The sequence below is a fragment of the Hyperolius riggenbachi genome, chromosome 1 (genome assembly GCF_040937935.1).
Source record: "Hyperolius riggenbachi isolate aHypRig1 chromosome 1, aHypRig1.pri, whole genome shotgun sequence".
Lineage (NCBI taxonomy): Eukaryota > Metazoa > Chordata > Amphibia > Anura > Hyperoliidae > Hyperolius > Hyperolius riggenbachi.
Genome location: NC_090646.1, coordinates 532,272,075 through 532,290,777, shown reverse-complemented (window position 1 = coordinate 532,290,777; position 18,703 = coordinate 532,272,075). Strand labels below are relative to the sequence as shown.

Genomic DNA, 18,703 nt, shown 5'->3' with positions numbered 1-18,703 from the left:
GCTTGAGGGTGTGCTACTAAATAGCTCACATTTCTTATACTGTACACATTGTGCATTACAGTTGCAATTGTTTACTGAAGATATACTGTATATTGTTGCAAAAGATTATGTAGTTTGTAATGGAAGATCAATATTAGTGTTTTTATACATTTATGGTCCATCACCCCTTTTTATGATTAACAATAAGTGTAAATTTGTTTTGCATATTGTGACTTGTGACTTGGTGCTAATGATTTCACTAAAGTACAAGTTATGGACCGCTTGTTTATTCATATGCATTTTATTCTAGAGCAAGCGTACCTTCCCCATGTACACATATACACATTTTAAATGTTATAATTTTTTATGATGGTGGTCCTTTAAATTCGACCTTTATGCTATAATTAAGATGACTGAGTCAGGTACACCTGAGCCTTTATGTCGGTTTTCTTGCAAGATCAGTTTTAAAGTCTAGTACACACATTTTTTAATTGGCCAATAACTGGCTACATTTTTCCACTTCCATGTAGTATGAGAGCTTCGTAGTATGAGGAGTTAGGAATACTGGTTGATAACAAGTTAAGTAATCAAAGACAAGCCAAGCAGCTGTAGCTAAAGCAAATACAATTCTGTGATGCATAAAATGGGGAATAATATCTCGAGATGTTAGTATACTACTCCCTCTGTATAAATCACTTATGAGGCCACATCTGGAGTATGGGATACATTTTTGGGCACCACACTTTAGAAAGGACATTGACCTTCTAGAACACACACACACACACACACACACACAATATTTTATAAGGATCCTCTATACCAGGGGTGCCCAATAGGTCGACCGAGATCTAGGTAGATTGGGTTGGGTAGATAGTGGCCATATCCATTCAAATTTTGATGGCGGCAGCTGTAGATCACGGCCGTGTCCCATCAAATTCTGCTGCTGGCAGGCAATCAGGGAGGGGACAGGGAGAGGAGATGCGCGGCTGAAGGGGAGAGGGCCTCTCCTCTTACGCCACGCACCTCCCCTCCCTATCTCCTCACTTATTGGCCACGAGCAGAGCTGACAGCAGAATTTGATTGGACGCGGCCACGTTTGCCATCCGCACCGCCTGCTGGACCAAACGCCCGCTCTCTTGGTCGCCAGCCCTCTATGTAGAAGGAGGAGCTACAGCTGAAGGAGGGGAGATCGGGACGAGCCACAGACACCACCACTGGAGCTGGAGGCAGGTAAGTGATTACTTTACTAGACACCTATACTTAACTACCTATACTGGGCACCTATACTTAGCTACCTATACTTTGCTACCTGTAATGGGCACCTATAGTTTGCTACCTGTAATGGGCACCTATAGTTTGCTACCTGTAATGGGCACCTTTACTTACCTACCCTGTAATGGGCACCTATACTTCGCTACCTATATAGGTAATGGGGGCACCTATACTTGGTTACCTATACTGGGGGCACCCATACTTGGCTACCTATAAACGGGGCGCCTATGCCTGGCTACTTATACAGGTGGCACCTTTACCTGGGGGCTGTTCATGACAATGTGTGGAGGTTGGGGGGAGAAGGATTCCGCAGCTATTTGCTATGCTTAGCATTCGAAATGTTAGTAGTTCTCTTGGTCTCTGCAAATTTAAAAGTAGCTCGCAAGCCGAAAAAGTGTGGGCACCCCTGATCTATACACCTCATTATCTAATAAGCCAAAACATAGCAGTACAAAGTATACAATAATGCTAATACAATTCCGTTTCAGTTAATGTTCACATAACAGCAGAAAAAGAAAACATGTTGCTAGTGATACTGACCAAAGCATATGGATATTAGCAAGGATCCTGAAACAGATTTTAAACATGGAAAACATTTCAATCATTTATGACAGGACAGTGTGCCAGCATTAGTTGCATTGAGGGGATCTTGGAGTGGGTATGAGGTGTGTGTAGTGAGAGTTCTTGAATTCTGGTTTATGTTGGTGCCTTTCATCAACTTTATATTTTGCCATTTTAAGTGGTTCATTGTTTAAGCCGATTATTAAAAAAAGAGAGTGATTACTCTCAAAGCACAGGAGTTACTGTTTAATGACTTTATTGTTTTCACAGAGTGAGTTCTCTCAGTATTCTCCTTGCTGCTGATCATTGCTAAAACTGGTAGGCGCACTGCAACCATTGTGTTTTTACCAATAATAGCGTCCTGACCACCCAAAACACCCAACAGAGAATGCACAATCTCCTTTTTACCTCACTGAAAGTTATAGGCAAACCTCATTCTTTATGAAAGGCGGGTGCTCCAACCAATGTTTAATGTGCTGCAGTACCCTCACTGCCCTCTCCAAAAACATCCACTGATGCCTACAGAGAGACATTCTATAAACAAAATAAGTTTTGAAAAGTGTCTGTTGGTAGCTATCATAAATATGCAAACCTTCCTATAATAGAGACCTAAGTAAATCATGTGGTTTTATTTATATTTTAGTTTGAGAATCAATTACGTAAAATAAATGTTGTACTTTTCATTAGATTACCTTGTATTGTATTATTAGCTGGCACCTAGGTTCTACAATTTTCTGTCCACTTCTTAAAGGACAACTGCAGTGAGAATAATACGGAGGCTGCCATATTTATTTCCTTTTAAGCAATACCAGTTGCCTAGCAGCACTGCTGATCTATCTTGCTGCAGTAATGTCTAAATCACACCAGAAACATGCTTCTTCAGGGTCTATGGCTGAAAGTATTAGAGGCAGAGGATCAGTAGGTTTAACTTGATTGGTCCAATTTCAAGTTGCATATATTTGCATATAAATTCTGAAGAATTTGCATATCATTGATAATCCCTACTCAGCACTAAAGCTTTATACAAACACTAGCTGTGTCGGACAAAATCATTGTTCATTTTAACTGTCTGATGTCAGTCCAGGCATCCTCTATCTTCTATTATAGCCAAGTAGTAACTGGCCAAGTTAATTGTTGTTTATAAATCAGTTGTGTTGTTTTGTTTACTTTCCTCCCTCTCCTCTCTCCATAACTGTACATGCATATTTATTTATACACAGGCTGTTGGCAGTGGCTTAGCAATAAGGGATGGAGGTTTTGATTGCACCAGAACCCCTAAATCAGAGTGGCCCACCAAAGGACCTCCTACTTCTGTATTACTTCTTTATTGGTGCATACGATGGTAATAATCTTATCTATATGTGCTTTGAATAGTGATAGTAATAGCTCAGCTCGTCCATTACCGCCGCGGTGGAGTGCTCAGCCCCTGGTGGGTCTTTTTTTACAATTTTTTTTAAAAACACGCAGCTAGCACTTTGCTAGCTGTGTGTTTAATTCGATCGCCGCCGCTCGCCACCGATCCACCGTGAAAGAGGCCCCCCCCCCCAGAGCAGCCTGGCCAATCACCGCCAGGATGTGCTATGGGGTGGATCGGGACTCCCCCTGATGTCATGACGTTGATGACGTCATTCCGATCGTCGCCATGGTGATGAGGGAAGCCCTAACAGTAAATTCCATTCCTGTTGGGTATGATCGCCCGCGGGGATTGGAGGGGTGGGCAGGATGGCTCAGGGAGGGGGGAATCATGTAGCTAGCGCTAAGCTAGCTACATGATAAAAAAGAAATAGGTTAAAAAAAAATGCCGCAAAACAATAGAACGCCAGGGTGGTTAAACGCCTTTTTCAGTAGAAAATGAAACATATTTACACATATCTGTACATCAGTCCTGAAAGAGCAAGGGTGTCAAACAACTACAAAGTGGGCAGAAATTGTACACTGGACCTAGTCGCGGGCCAACCTCAATGTCTACTGGCCACCTTCCTCACTTATAAAGTTCTCTGGTGTCTAATGGCCCACCCTCCCCTATACAGTACCCTGGTGTCAAGAGACCCCTCCCCTATACAGTTCCCTAGTGTTTAGTGCTTTCCCTCTACCTCCCCATATGGCTTCCCTGGTGTTCTAGGGCTTAGTTAAACAGGAAGAAGTGAGCAAGCATAATAATGCAATAATTATTGCTAATAAAAACACAAATGCGTCAAGGGAAAGGGGGTAAGGTCATCGATGTAACTAAAAGACTTACAAAGGCAAAAAAAAAAAAAAAAAGGGAAAAGCAACCCCCATAAGATATAGAATATAATATTTAAGAACAAATAACTGGTTCAAAAAGCCAAAAGTAAATGCAAAATCTCTCTTTATTAAGCCGATTACAAAAGTTTAAAAACAATTTAAAAACAAGGCACCGCCGTGCCCAGCCCAAGAGGCCCCTAGTATCATATATTGGTGGCAATAAGCCCTGCAATCAGTATTAACAAATGCACAACAATTGCACCATAATAGTGTGCAAAGCAGTGGTAAATAAATTAATGTGCAATTGTGCATTTGTTAATACTGATTGCAGGGCTTATTGCCACCATTATATGATACTAGGGGCCTCTTGGGCTGGGCACGGCGCTGCCTTGTTTTTAAACTTTTGTAATCGGCTTAATAAAGAGAGATTTTGCATTTACTTTTGGCTTTTTGCACTAGTTCTTTATTCTTGAATATTATATTCTATATTTTATGGGGGTTGCTTTTCCTTTTTTTTTTGCCTTTGTAAAACTGGTGTTCTAGGGCTTCATCTCCAATATAGCTTCCCTGGTGGTCTAGAGTGGGCCAAAAATAATGCAAAGTGGGAAAGCCACTCGAGGGCCAAATTTAATGGCTCTGCGGGCCGAATTTGGCCCACAGGCTGGAGTTTGACAAATATGTGAAAGAGGGACAAATGAGGAAGAAAGAGGGACAGGGGAATTGGACCTCAAAGAGAGACTGTCCCTCTGAAAAGGGGACAGTTGGGAGGTACAGCTTCACTGTTGTCTGCTGGGCAGACTGTCAGCTAAATCAATCTCAAATGAGTGCTTGAGCTAGGAAGATATAATAATTTTTATTGCAGAGACTATCAGGAGGTTTGCCTGAAGGTAACCCTGAAGCTCTGTATACAAAACATGAGAATAATAAATGAGGAATGAGAGCAATGTCTGTAAACTGTTTGCGTGTAAACAAATGTTTCCAGCTCATGAAATGTCATGTCCTATTGCAAATGCAATTATTCGCCATGCATAATCTCTTTAGCAACTGCACTCCAGGATTCCACAGCAGCGTAATGCATTTATCAACATGGAAGCATGGACGTAAGCATTCTACACTACAGAGATCCCCTTCCGCTCCTCACTCTTTTCCAGCCTTCCTGGATATCAGTCCTATGCTGCAGATTGGAAGCACACAATGGACAGTAAAAGGCACTAATCCTTCTCACTTTGAGGAGGCTTTTACACTTGCAGGTAATTCCTGTGTTGTTATCCTATTTTACCACAAGGGGCCACAAAAGCAATGAAAGTACATACAGTCTTTCACACTTATTGCGGTCTGTTGTGGTGTGCTGGAAGTATTTGAGCCAAGGCAAGGGCAGCAGTGTGTTATTGCAAGCACCGTGCTTACTGCGCTGTGCTTGGTGTAATGGAAATGGGAGAGTGGGGTACGTCGCCGCAAGCATCTGTGGACCAATGGGAATTCCAGTGATGTGCTTCCTGTCCACCAGGGAGTACGACACTGAACAGGGGGCGGCGCTATGCATATGACCTTGTTGGTGCACTCTGCCGCAGGGTCATATGGCATTTTATGCATTGCGGTGGGATTTGGCAGGAGCATCGCATCCCCACTGCAATGCAAAGAATGTGTACAACCGGCCAGGTGTGTACAAAGCTTTGATGGATGTTGCCTGTCGGGGACTGGGACCCAAGCCCCTTAGGCAACACTGCTGGGCCATTATTCACATCTCTGTAGTCAGAATACACTTTACCAAACATAAAATAGAAAACCGCAAAAGAAAACAGACATAATGCCATCAATATTTTGCTGGAAGTAAAGCATTGCATACCCTATGCTTCCCATTGTACATTCATAGTACTTGCCCTAGGGACATCAACCCGCGTCACTGCAGTAACTGATTATATAGAGTAAAATTGGTGGTAGTCTGTATACAAAGCTTAACGACCACCACATTTTCAGAGAACACCTTCCGAAACAAAGCTCTCCTGAGGCCACTGGGGTCCAACTACAGATCCAACTGCAGGCCTGCCTTTACCTTCCACTACTTCCTTATCTCCACATTGGTGAAGAGTCTTGGCATGACGCACAGAAGGGTGAACAAGGCAGTAGTGAGGGGGGATGGAATTCCATGCCAGGGAGCCCAGACAATTTTAAGGGAATTTTTTTTGTTGGGGGGTGAGGGGGGGGGGGGGGGAGAGTCAGAGGTGTCTGCACCAACATGGCGTGGTTGCATAATATTGGATTCTATGCTAAGCAGTCTTTCTCAGGGTCTTGGTCACCAACCTGTCCCCAGCCTGCTTACAGAGCTAAGAAGAAGCACCCTGTCCCACTACTGACTTCATCATGCTTCCTCCTCTGGACAGAGCTTGCACTGTCAAAAGGAACCCGAGGTGAGAGGCTGGCATATTTCCTTTTAAACAGCACACAATGCCTGGCTGTCCTGCCGATTCCTCTGCCTCTAATACGTTTAGCCACAGACCCTGAACAAGCATGCAGCAGATCAGATGTTTCTGACAAGATTAGATGCATGCTTCTTTCAGGTGTCTGATTATTGACCAGAAAGATCAGAAGGACTGCTGCCAGGCAACTGGTATTGTTTAATAAGAAATAAATATGGCAGTCTCCATAGGACTCTCACCTCAGGTTCCTTTTTAGCTCACCACAAATGTGACCATCTCACTGTAAGGCATTTATACTACCCTAGCCAGCCTACACATTATATGCCATTTTTTTCTGGTTTTAACCATCAACTGAAAAACAGCCAGATCTGTCATTTATTGAACAAATTTAATTTTATTAATTTTTTTCCTAAACAATGAATCAATGTATCCAATTCACATAAAATTGAATGATTTGTTGGTATCATGTGTGGCCCTATCTGAAAGTGTCAAGGTGGCCATACACATCGATTTTTCATTTGATTCCTTGCATATTTAATTTATCTGCTGGGAACTTATTCCCCAAAATGTCAGATCAATCAGTTTTGAATGATTTTAACTAAAAATCGCTCAAAAGTATCGATCGGACAGGATGCAAATAGTAAAACAATCGGGGGCAGGGCAAGGCCATGGGCAAATCGATGACCTATAATTTTGCACTGCATCGACCAGTTGATTTGCAGTGTATGGTAGGAAACAATTCCTTCTGAATCAATCCTTTTCAGAAATCCTTTTCAGAAAGCTTAAAGGACACCTGAAGTGAGAGGGATACGGAGGCTGCCATATTTATCTCCTTTTAAGCAATATCAGTTGCCTGGCTATCTTGCTGATCCTCTGCCTCTAATACTATTTGATATAAACCTGAACAAGCATGCAGCAGATCAGGCGTTTCTGACATTTATGTCAGATCTGACAATATAGCTGCATGCTTGTTTCTGGTGTGATTCCGACACTATGGCAGCCAAATAGGTCATCAGGGCTGTCAGGCAAATAGTATTATTTAAAAGGAAATAAATATGGCAGCTTTAAAATTCTGATCACTACAGTTATCCTTTAAGGTAACTCTGGAATGACAAGCAGTGTACAATATTCCAAAGTCTCATTGCTGAGCATAACTGACAGAGACCTATTATTCATACATATCCAGGTAACAGTATCATCATTTCAACTTGAATCATCTGCAAATTAAACTATACTTGGTAATTTAAAACAAAAACATTAGCACACATTTAAAAAAGGTAAGAATGTTAATGAATCAGCCTAAAATAAAACATTTATTGTAATAGACGATGAATCCAAGAGGAAGCACAGCATAATGAAATGCGAAGAATTGTTCATTGCCTTTATCAGTCTAGTCATCATCATTACAAGCATGGCCTAAGAAGATATTCCAGGCATTATTCAGCTGCTAATAGACCAGCCCCTAATAAGCCCACCATCAGAACACAAATGGCATTCGCTTGAGAAGGGATACACCAATCTCCTTCAAAACTGCTTTACCAAAAAATAACCACACACTGAAAAGCCAGCCACACAAATGAGCAAACATAAACACAGGACACCATTTATCCAAATGAAGCAGAACTGCATTAAGCTCTTCCCTAGAGAATGATTGCCTAACAACTCACCGCTAAATACCATGGCTGCGAAAAGGTTAACACTCTTCCAGTCAGGCAACCTGGGGCTATTTATAACACTTATTCTGCATGGCACTTCAGCCCTACGTCTCAGCATGGTGATGTCTATGTAATATACAACATGCCAGGGACACTAACCAGCCACCTCTCCCTCTGCAAGCAGCTATAAACACACAAGCCCCGAGTGATTCACCTGTACCCATCTGTGATCACTGACCTTGGCAGCTGATGGAGAAAGGAAGAGCTCGCTGGTAGGACATGAGGCATAGATGTCCGATGAAGTTTAGGCACATTATTCCTTAGAAAGGCGACTGAAAACAACATGTTCCTTGCAAACCCTCTCCTGCTACTGGGAACTGCTTACTCAACAGAGCTGACCAGTGCGAAAGCAATTTACCTCATCTCCTCAGACTGCCATTCAATCAACACAGCATAAATCCCCAATACATCCCAATAAGTCAGTGCAAAGCACAGTGCATTGCAATAGTGCGCCCAGCCAACACATACAGATGCAATTATAAATAGATAAATATAAACACACAGAGATTTACAATAAATATAAACTTTAACAGATCATACCTTACATGTTCAGTTCACGTTCATGATATGGTTTTGCAGAGATGGGAGTTAACAATAGTGATTACACAACACATATAACAACTATCTCCGAAAGATAACAGGCTAAACAAGAAGTGTGAGCTGCTACCAAACAACTCTTCGCTGTGTGACTGGCTGCGATCCTTTGTCTCTCAACAGCCTGAATATCTAAACTGCTCTTGTCACACTCTGCTGCTGCTTCAGTACCTCAATGCACATCTCTGGACAGGTCACATCACCTGGTTTACTGACATGACAAGGAGCTACAGGCATAAATCTGAACGCAGGAAAATCACAAAGAGAAAGAAAGTGCCTTACTTCCTCACAGATGCTGCGCCTGTCCTCTAGGATGGAAGCAGAGATCACAAAATGCTCTGCTCCTTGAGAGGGAGTGTTGTCAGGAATAAGGGCAAGTTCCTAATCCTTTCCCCTGGTGTACCCACAGGATTCCTGAGGAGAAGCTGCGAGTCGTGCGTCCAGTCCCAGCTGGTGCTGGGTGACTGCCAACTTCAATACAAAAGCCTTGCACAGCTTGTGTCATGTACAGCAGCTCAACAGAGCCCCCCTCTGTCAGAAAGGAGATGATTTCCTTCCTGTCTCATTATACAGCTTCTCATGACTATGGATGAGGCGGCACCATCCCAACATATAGCAATTGTGCAAGTTTATGCTTCTGACTAAATTGCAGGCGTCCCTGCCCTCTTCATGGAACTATCAGATAATCAGCCTGTTTAGGCTTGTCACACAGCACTGAGTTACACTACACAAATAAAGACAACAGGAATTATTAAACATGGACGCAATCTGTTTTAAACAACATGTCAGGTGACCGAGCAAAACACCTGAGGTAGAAGCAATTATGAATGTGTGGCTCGGCTGTCCCCACCCCAGAGCATTTTCAGCACAATGGACAGTAACCAGCACACTCTGCAATACCACGGCATTCTATGAATGAGGAGACTATCATTTATAGGCTCACTTTAAAAGATTCAGAGAATAAGCTTTACTATAAAATAATATCTTATTCAGACATCCTGTGCACTAGGCAAAATCCTATAGAGCACAATTTTAGGCTAGGTTCAGCTGTCCTTGCATTCCCTGTAACAGCAGGAACACAATGGAACTGGAAAGCAGTGCTGCAGTTTGCGCGTAGCATACAGTCAATGAAAAGTATGCTTCACCGTAACGGTTTGGCGTTCTGGCCACCGGGTAAAGTTGATGGTAGAATATCGGCAATATTGCCTATATTCTACTAAAGGTGGCCACTAATGGTCCAATTTCTAGCGAAAAATCGTTTGAGCGATCAGAAATTCTAATCAGATTGGTTGAAAATAATCTCAGTTGATGGGCACAATCGATTATGAACGATTATAAAAATAGTCCTCGGATTTTCGTCAAACCAAAATTTTCTTGATTGGTTGTGATAGACTGGAAGCAAAGATTGGTTCGTTGATGGTGTAGTGAATTATTTTTCTTCCAATCAGAATTTCTGATCGCTCAAACAATTTTTCGCTAGAAATTGGACCATTAGTGGCCACCTTAAGGCTTTTACCTTGTCCTACGCTAATCCTACACCTACCTACTCCTTAATCTAGCCCCTACCGTAAACCCTACACCTAACACTACCTGCCTCCCCTCTGAGGGCCCGTTTCCACTTGTGCGGTGGGAATCGCCGCGGGAAAAATTCACATGCGGATGCGAATTTCGCATGCAGTTGTATGCGAATGTTCATGCGAATTCGCATACGATTTCGCATGGTTGACTATGTATGCAAATTTAACCATGGCAGTGCCTGTGTGCTTTTCCATTGTTTCCATGCGAAATCATATTTGCATGAAAATTTGCATACCAAAACCGCATGCGAATTTCCTATTAAATACATTGTATGTGAATCGCATAGCGGTATGCGAATTTTGATGGCTCCTCCGTGCAGATTTTTTCTGTACAGAAAAATGCTCAGAAATCCTGACAAGTGGAAACAGTCCCATCCACTTGTATTGTCTATGCGAATCTGCATGCAGGAAACGCATGCAGATTCGCTCTAGTGGAAACGGGCCCTTAATGTTAGGACTTTGGCTATTGCCAGTATCAAATTACATATACACCTGGGTTATTGCAGTCTATGGCAGCACCAAAATCACGACTCAGAATACATTTGCATCACTGTATTTCTACAGTTCACTCAGTTGTTGATATATTAAAATTATTTGGATTTATATAGCATCAACATCTTCTGTGGCTCTGTACAATAGTGAATATAAATGACAATTACAAAATAATGGGAGACGCATAATAGACAACTCAACAGATTGGCTATTGCATTGTATATGCCTATCACCAGACTGTCAGACCTAGAAGGGTTAACAACAGTTAACCAACGTACGGCAGAAGTACCTCTACGGACTACACCTCTCAGCATGCATTGTGGCCCTCGAGAGTGTCGTCTTCCCCGGGAACTACGAAATTTGGTAGAGTGCGGGCTCCCTTGCGGAACACTGTGGCTGCCGTACGGATGGGGAGAAGGGGCCGACTAGGGGAGTAATACTAATCACCCCAGCCCCACTTTGTCACACTTTAATATGAAATCTCTCCTATAGGGAGGTTGATTTTATATATTTTAATTTTCCCTGGTGCTTCCATGGCAGCATACTATGGGTTGTGGCCCCGCCCCTGAACCCTATTGGACACCATAACTATAAATTTGTTGAGTGTATCACCCACCAGTATTCTTTTTCCTTTGTCCTCCCCTTTGGACACTATTTCTATTTTCTTTCCTTCTCTTCCTTTCTTTTTTCAGTCCCCTTTCTACCCCAGGGTTTATCCCTTTCCCTGGGAAGTCTCTGCATGAGTACTAAATGTATCTTACACAGAGAGCCCGGTCTTCTGGTCCCGGAGATATACATGTGTGCTAAATGCATACGAATGAGCAATGCCTGCATCAGTATCCTGTGCTAAATGCATACAGGTGAGCAATGCCTGCATCAGTATCCTGTGCTAAATGCATACAGGTGAGCAATGGCTGTATTACTATCATGTGCTAGATGCATAGACATGAATGCTGGCTGCATTACCTTCATGTGCTAGAGGCATACAGGTGAGCAATGGCTGTATTACTATCATGTGCTAGATGCATAGACATAAACGCTGGCTGCATTACCTTCATATGCTAGATGCATACTAATGAGCTTTGGCTGCATTACCTTCATGTGCAACATGCATACTAATGAACTTTGGCTGCATTACTTTCATGTGCTAGATACATACCAATGAACTTTGGCTGCATTAGTTACCTTCATGTGCTACATGCATACTAATGAACTTTGGCTGCATTACCTTCACATGCAAAACACTTACAAATGAACTATAGCTGCAGTACTTGCATGTACTAAATGCATACAAATGAACTATGGCTGCATTGCTTTCATGTGCAAGACACATACAAATTAACTATGGCTGCATTACTTGATCTATGGCTGCATTAGTTCCTGTGCTAAATGCATACAGGCGTGCAATGGCTGCATTAGTTACCTGCCTGTCTGTCCTTTTCTTCCCTGCTTTCTATCTGGTTCTATCTCCTTCCATCCTTTCTTCCTCATCTCCTGGCTGGAGTAGTCTCATGGTTTTGTAAATGCCAGTTCTCTGCTTTCTGCAGTGGCAGGACAGTGTGGATTGGTGGGGAGTGTTCACGAGCTTGCAGGCGTGTATAGCACGCGTGCGCGAGTGTGCACTTCCTTATATAGGCCAGTAGCTTTTTCCTCTTTGCCCATACTTGGGTGATGTTGCAACCACCTTGGTTGTGGGCAGCTTGCTTCTGAGCATGCTCACAGCCTTCTGAAGGTTTAAGGAGTATCTAGCCTAATGCTGCTATTTGAAAGTTGCAGGGACACTGCTAATACTCCTGTGAGAAGTCATTTTCTCCCAAGGGATTAATTTACTCTTCTTAAAAGTATCTTACAATAATATCCTGAAAAAAAAACAAAAAAAAAAAAAAACTTTCTTACTATTTAACTCTTGCAGCCTATTCCTGCTGGAAATATGGCACGCAGCTCTAAAGACCAGACGGAAGCCCATAGAAAGGGGACTCTCGGGCAATTTTTAAAAGGAGAAAAAAAAAAAAAGGGGTCATTGGGTGTTGCAAATACGAAACTATATTCCATTTCAGCCCCTCTTGACCTAATAACTCTGAAGATTGGCGTTCTCAAGAAAGTTCATGACATTGTTGGCATTCACACTCTTCATGAAGATATTCTGATGACAGGAGTCATTGGGCTTGATTCGCGGGGGGGTGCTGGCTGTTGGCGCGGCTGCTTTCGCATTGCGCGCGGTGGCGTTTTCGCGCACGGGTGTGAATTTTCGTGTGAGATCGTTTTCGCGTGGGGGTTTGCGCGCGGGGATGTTGTCGTTTTGCGCGGGGGTTCGCTGATTTACGCGGGGGGTTGGCACTCTTTTGTGAATCAGGCCCATTGTCTGAATAAAGGGCATTCTAGAAGATCTCCTTCCTCAAGATTGAATTGTCATTCTAGATCCAGGTCGACTCGGCACACTCCGCCTCCACTGATCTCCAACCACTCGACAGGAAAATCAGCTTACTGGAAGTGTGGAAAAATGACGATGCCGGATAAGACTTGTGTGAATTGTTATACTGAAAATTCTGAAGACAAATCTGAAGACTCCTTTTAGAATGTTACATCTTTATGAAGCAAGCAGTAAGAGGGGAAATGTGTTCCCAAGCGCCAGTTGCAGTTCTGTCAACTTCACAGAATGACAGACCTTTCCAAGTCAAATCTAATCAAGAGGTTGTTTCTGAAACAGAAGGTAATGGTATTTTCCACTAAAGAACCTTTTACAGTGGAAAGAACCAGAAGATCCTTCCATAGAAGTAGGTAAATATTATCCACATCTTACCGAGGTTGGACTTGCCTTTCCTTTAATGAAAGAAATCATAAGAGTGATTCTTGAAGAAACGAGCAAAGTCGATAATAAACAGGAGGAAAATCTCGAGATATTCCTCAAGATAGAAGACTCAAGTTACAAAGATTTGTACAGAGAGATCCGTTCCAGCCAAGATTCAGGAATTTTTGTTCCTATAAACCAGATAAGAATTAAAAAAAAAAAAAATAAAAAAAAAATTGCAAATTTCTCAGTCAGCCCTCTCTAAGGCAATCAAGATTGCTCTAGCTAATCAACAAACCCAAGGAAAGTCCTTTTGGGTCTCCATCCGTCCACACTTCTGGGGGCGGGGTTTCAAGCAATCTCTGAGGGTTATCGGTGGAGATTTAAATCACTCTGCAAGATATGTTTATGCCTACCCAGAGAGAGAAGTCTGTCGTCTTCAATATGCCAATTAATAGTGCAAGATGCAGTACTGGAGGTACCTTGCTCACAGAGAGGCAAAGGGATGTACTCTCCTCTGTTTGGCAAGAAAACAGGAGTTTGGCAACCTGTCATAGATCTGGAATATTTTAAACAAGTACACACTGCTTCCAAAATACAAGATTGAATCTCTTCAATCCATTATCCTGACAGTCCAATAAAACTATTTTCTAGTTTCAATAAACTTAAAAGATATTTATGTATTCCCACGCATCCTTAGTACCAACAGTTTGTTTGGTTTGCAATTAAAGACATTCATCTTTCAGCAAGGAAGTGTCTTCAAGTCTTGGGAATGTTAGCAGCTACAATAATGATGAAGTGGCCACACTGGCACATGATGCATTTTTCAACTCCCTTTCTTATATTAGTGGGGCAGAGTGTCTCTACAACAGAAAATGGTGATTTTACACATCAATGAAGAATTCTCTTATCTGGTGTTGCAATCAGGATTATTTACTCAATGGATTCTGATTCTGTCTCAATTGACTTATGTTTCAGGGATGCTGGTCTATTGGGATGGGGTGCATGGTGCCAAGACCAGGTGGTTCAGTCCAGATGGCCATGTCACCCCTTAACAAACAATTCAAATCCTTTGGAATTAAGATCCGCCTGTTTAGCTTTTCAAGCTTTTGCACATCTTCTAGTAGGGAAAACCGAGTGCAACAGGACAGTCAATTATACCACAATTTTTCTCCCGGATTTATTGTCAAGCAGCAGTGAGAATAGATGCTCTATCCCAGTCTTGGCCGCCTCCTGCTTCGGTACGCTTTTTCTCCAGTACCAATAGTCTTTCGGTTTCTGAAGAAATTTAAGAAGGAGAAATCAAAAGTTCTTTCAATAATTCTATACTGGCCGTACAGACTGTAGTTTCCACTTCTTCTTCTCCAATTATCTCAGACGGAGCCAATGTTTCTCTCGGTCTGTACGAAACAGTTGTCTGAGCCATTGTTATCTCAATCAGCACCTCACAAATTTTGCCTGGTAGCCTGTATATTTAAGGGGAGAGGTTAACTAAGTTGGGATGTTCCAAGACAGCAAGTAAAGTATGAACAAATGTGGTATGCCAGAAAGTCTGGAACCGGTTTCAAGACTTTGTTTCTGGAGACAATTTTGATCCATTCTCCCCATCAGTAAATAATACTTTAGACTTTCTTCAGGCGGGATTTAACCTTGGTTTTAGCTACAATACCTTGAAGGTCCAGGTGACGGCACTGTTCTCATTTTCTGGAGACAAGTGGGCCTTAAATCTATTGCAGCAATTCTTAAAGGCAGCTCTTAAAATAAAACCTTCTAGAAGAAATGTATATCCCAAATGGGATTTAATGTTGCTGTTGGATTAACTTAGTTTTCCTCCGTTTTTTATCCTATGGAAGGCTGTCTCATGCCAATAGTATCTGCTAGAAGAATGTCAGAATTGCATGCTCTAGGTTGTGAAGATCTAAGCTTTTATCATGATCAAGCTACCCTAACACCAGTGATGAACTTTTTACCCAAAGTGATATCAGTGCTCTACCTAGATAATGATTGTCTTTATCAAAGAAAAAAGGGTAAAATCCAATCTGCCTCTAATACATCCTCTGAATGTGTCATGCTCTTTTAAAAGATATCTGCAGATCACAGAATCTTTCAGACAGTCAACTCATCTCCTGTTAGTTTCTTCTGGTTACAGAAAAGGTTAAGAAACACCTTACAGGATGTTAGCGGCTTGGATTCGGGAATTCATCTGCTGTGTGTGTAAGGCTAAGGTCTACCTGGCCAGACACTAGCTCACTCAACCAGAAGTATAACTTCATCGTGGGCATTTCTTGCCGGTGTGTCTACAGCCACAATCTTTAAAGCTGCATGGTCCTCGACATATACTTTTGTTGAATATTAGAGTTGACCCTTCAGTCCTTAGCTCTTCAAATGTGGGAAAATTAATTTCTGATCCTACTAATGTAAAAAAATAGTGTTACTTTACCCTCCCTGTTTGTTCTTGCTAGTTAAATCCCATAGTATGCTGCCATGGAAGCACCAGGGAAACAGGAAAATTAATACTTACCTATCGGAAATTTTCCTTTCCTGGTGCATTTCCATGGCAGCATACGAACCCACCCTCAAAACGGGGAGGACTATAGTTACTAGAATACTGGTGGGTGATACACTCAACAAATTTATAGTTATGGTGTCCAATAGGGTTCAGGGGCGGGGCCACAACCCATAGTATGCTGCCATGGAAATGCACCAGGAAAGGAAAATTTCCGATAGGTAAGTATTAATTTTCCTGTTTCTTGCAGCACAGTTCCATTGAAGGAAATTGAATCTTTAGAATCCCAAAAAGCAAACAGAGATAGGGTAGAAAGTATCAACATTAAAACAAAAACCTGCAGTACTATTTAAAACATTTTCTGTTTCCTGATAATGATCATCTATTAGTATATTTTAACTTACTACTTTTCTGTGTGGTAGGCTGATGGTGTAATGGTTAAGGGCGCTGCCTCTGACACAGGAGACCAGGGTTCGAATCTCGGCTCTGCCTGTTCAGTAAGCCAGCACTAATTCAGTAGGAGACCTTTGGCAAGTCTCCCTTACACTGCTACTGCCAATAGAGCGCGCCCTAGTGGCTGCTGCTCTGCTCTGGCGCTTTGAGTCCACAAGGAGAAAAGCGCAATATAAATGTTATTTGTCTTGTCTTGTCTTGTAAAGGTTGTGACATGTAAAACAACAATCACAGGAAACAAAAGCTACCTTACATCTCTGCCTCATTCCTTTGGCAATACATTTGTTTATCTGCCACAGTGTATGTAAAGAATTCCATATATGTACATTGCCTTTGCATCCTCTATCCACAGAGAATAGCTGTATGTACTGTGCGTGACCTGTATGTAATTAGAGCGCATTTCATCATCGAGTAATTGGGACATACAGCCACTACAGCTGTGCTCAATTCACATGCAAGACACAGATGTGCTTCACACTACACATACATTACATACAATATTGTGCCGTTAAGTATGTTGCATGACAAATGTTCATTTTAGAACAAAAATACGATTGTGCATATTAAGTACCTCCGGGGAGCTACAACAAAAACCTATACACTGCATAAACCGCAATATACAGTAGATGCATCTGCAAGCAAAGTCAGTAGAGTCAATGCATAAAACATTATCTTAGGTTCTCTTCAATGAAAACTACATCAATCTACACGTCTTGAGATCTGGGGTGTTGAAGACGGCCACCAACACCAAGGATTTTACACTCCCTCATCTCTTAGGCCTAGTTGACATAAATTGCCAGTGCAATCGCAAGCACGTTTGTGAGAGTTTTGTAATAGTTTTTCCCATCGCTTTTTGAGAGATTTTAATTTTTTAGAAGCGCTTTTCTAAGCGCTTTTGTTATGCGATTTGAGCTTTTCTTCCTGCAAACAAACAGGAAGTGAACTCTTTGACCTAGAAATGAATCGCTGTAGTTTACTTTCTGAAGCAAAGCGCTCTGAAAATTGCTTTTTAAAGCACTTTTTCAAGCTTAGCGATTTTCCTATAACTTTTACTTGAAGTGCAAACGCTCAAGAAATGGTGTAGGACCGGCATTTGCGATTGGAAAGAAAGCTCATTGCTCATGTGAGATTACTCACATTGAGAAACATACTGAAACACATTACTGAAGATGAGGCCCGCATTATCTCACCTTACTCATTATTGTGCAATCTCTTGGACATTCAGAGCATGGCAATCCCAAGCTATGCCCCTGCTCCCTAACCCATTCACTAACAATGTTGCATCACCAATGACTGGGCTGAGTCAGGAGAGATGGGCCTAATCCTTAGCTAGCACCGACCAAATAGCTAGACCATCAAGAAGAGGAAAGTGAGATAAGGAAGGCCACCATCTGCCTAGGGTGTGCTGTTGCTAGAATTTGTTATATCCCAATCTGCCTATGACTAACCTCTGCTTGTTACTGTCTGCCCGTAGCGTATGAGCTATGACTAAGCGCTGACCTGCGCCCGATATGTGTAAGCCATGTACCTCTCTCTCCGATGAGTTGATGGCATAAGAAAATTTGGACTTTTAATAGTTTCCAGTTGAGCAGATTACTTTCTTTTCGAGTGTATGGGTGATTTTGCTTGCATCAATCAAGCTCCCGGGTAGTTACATATAGTTACATAGTTACTTTGGTTGAAAAAAGACATACGTCCATCGAGTTCAACCAGTACAAAGTACAACACCAGCCTGCTCCCTCACATATCCCTGTTGATCCAGAGGAAGGCGAAAAAACCCTTACAAGGTAAAAATTCCTTCCCGACTCCAGATGGCAATCAGATAAAATCCCTGGATCAACATCATTGGCATTACCTAGTAATTGTAGCCATGGATGTCATTCAACGCAAGGAAAGCATCTAAGCCCCCTTTAAATGCAGGTATAGAGTTTGCCATAACGACTTCCTGTGGCAATGCATTCCACATCTTAATCACTCTTACTGTAAAGAACCCTTTCCTAAATAAATGGCTAAAACGTTTTTCCTCCATGCGCAGATCATGTCCTCTAGTCCTTTGAGAAGGCCTAGGGACAAAAAGCTCATCCGCCAAGCTATTATATTGCCCTCTGATGTATTTATACATG

At 42.1% G+C, this 18,703-nt stretch overlaps 1 protein-coding gene across 2 annotated transcripts in view; it reads right to left on the bottom strand.

Annotated features, from left to right (window-relative positions):
* Positions 1-18,703, bottom strand: part of OSBP2 (oxysterol binding protein 2) — a 327,225-nt gene that overhangs the window by 182,546 nt on the left and 125,976 nt on the right. Inside the window, exon 1 of one of the 2 annotated variants that reach the window (XM_068246472.1) lies at positions 9,047-9,123. The exons of the other annotated variant lie outside the window; for it this stretch is intronic. The gene's annotated coding sequence lies outside the window, so the exon portion shown is untranslated. Of the gene's footprint in view, positions 1-9,046; positions 9,124-18,703 lie in introns of those variants that run through there. 2 annotated transcript variants of the gene reach the window in all.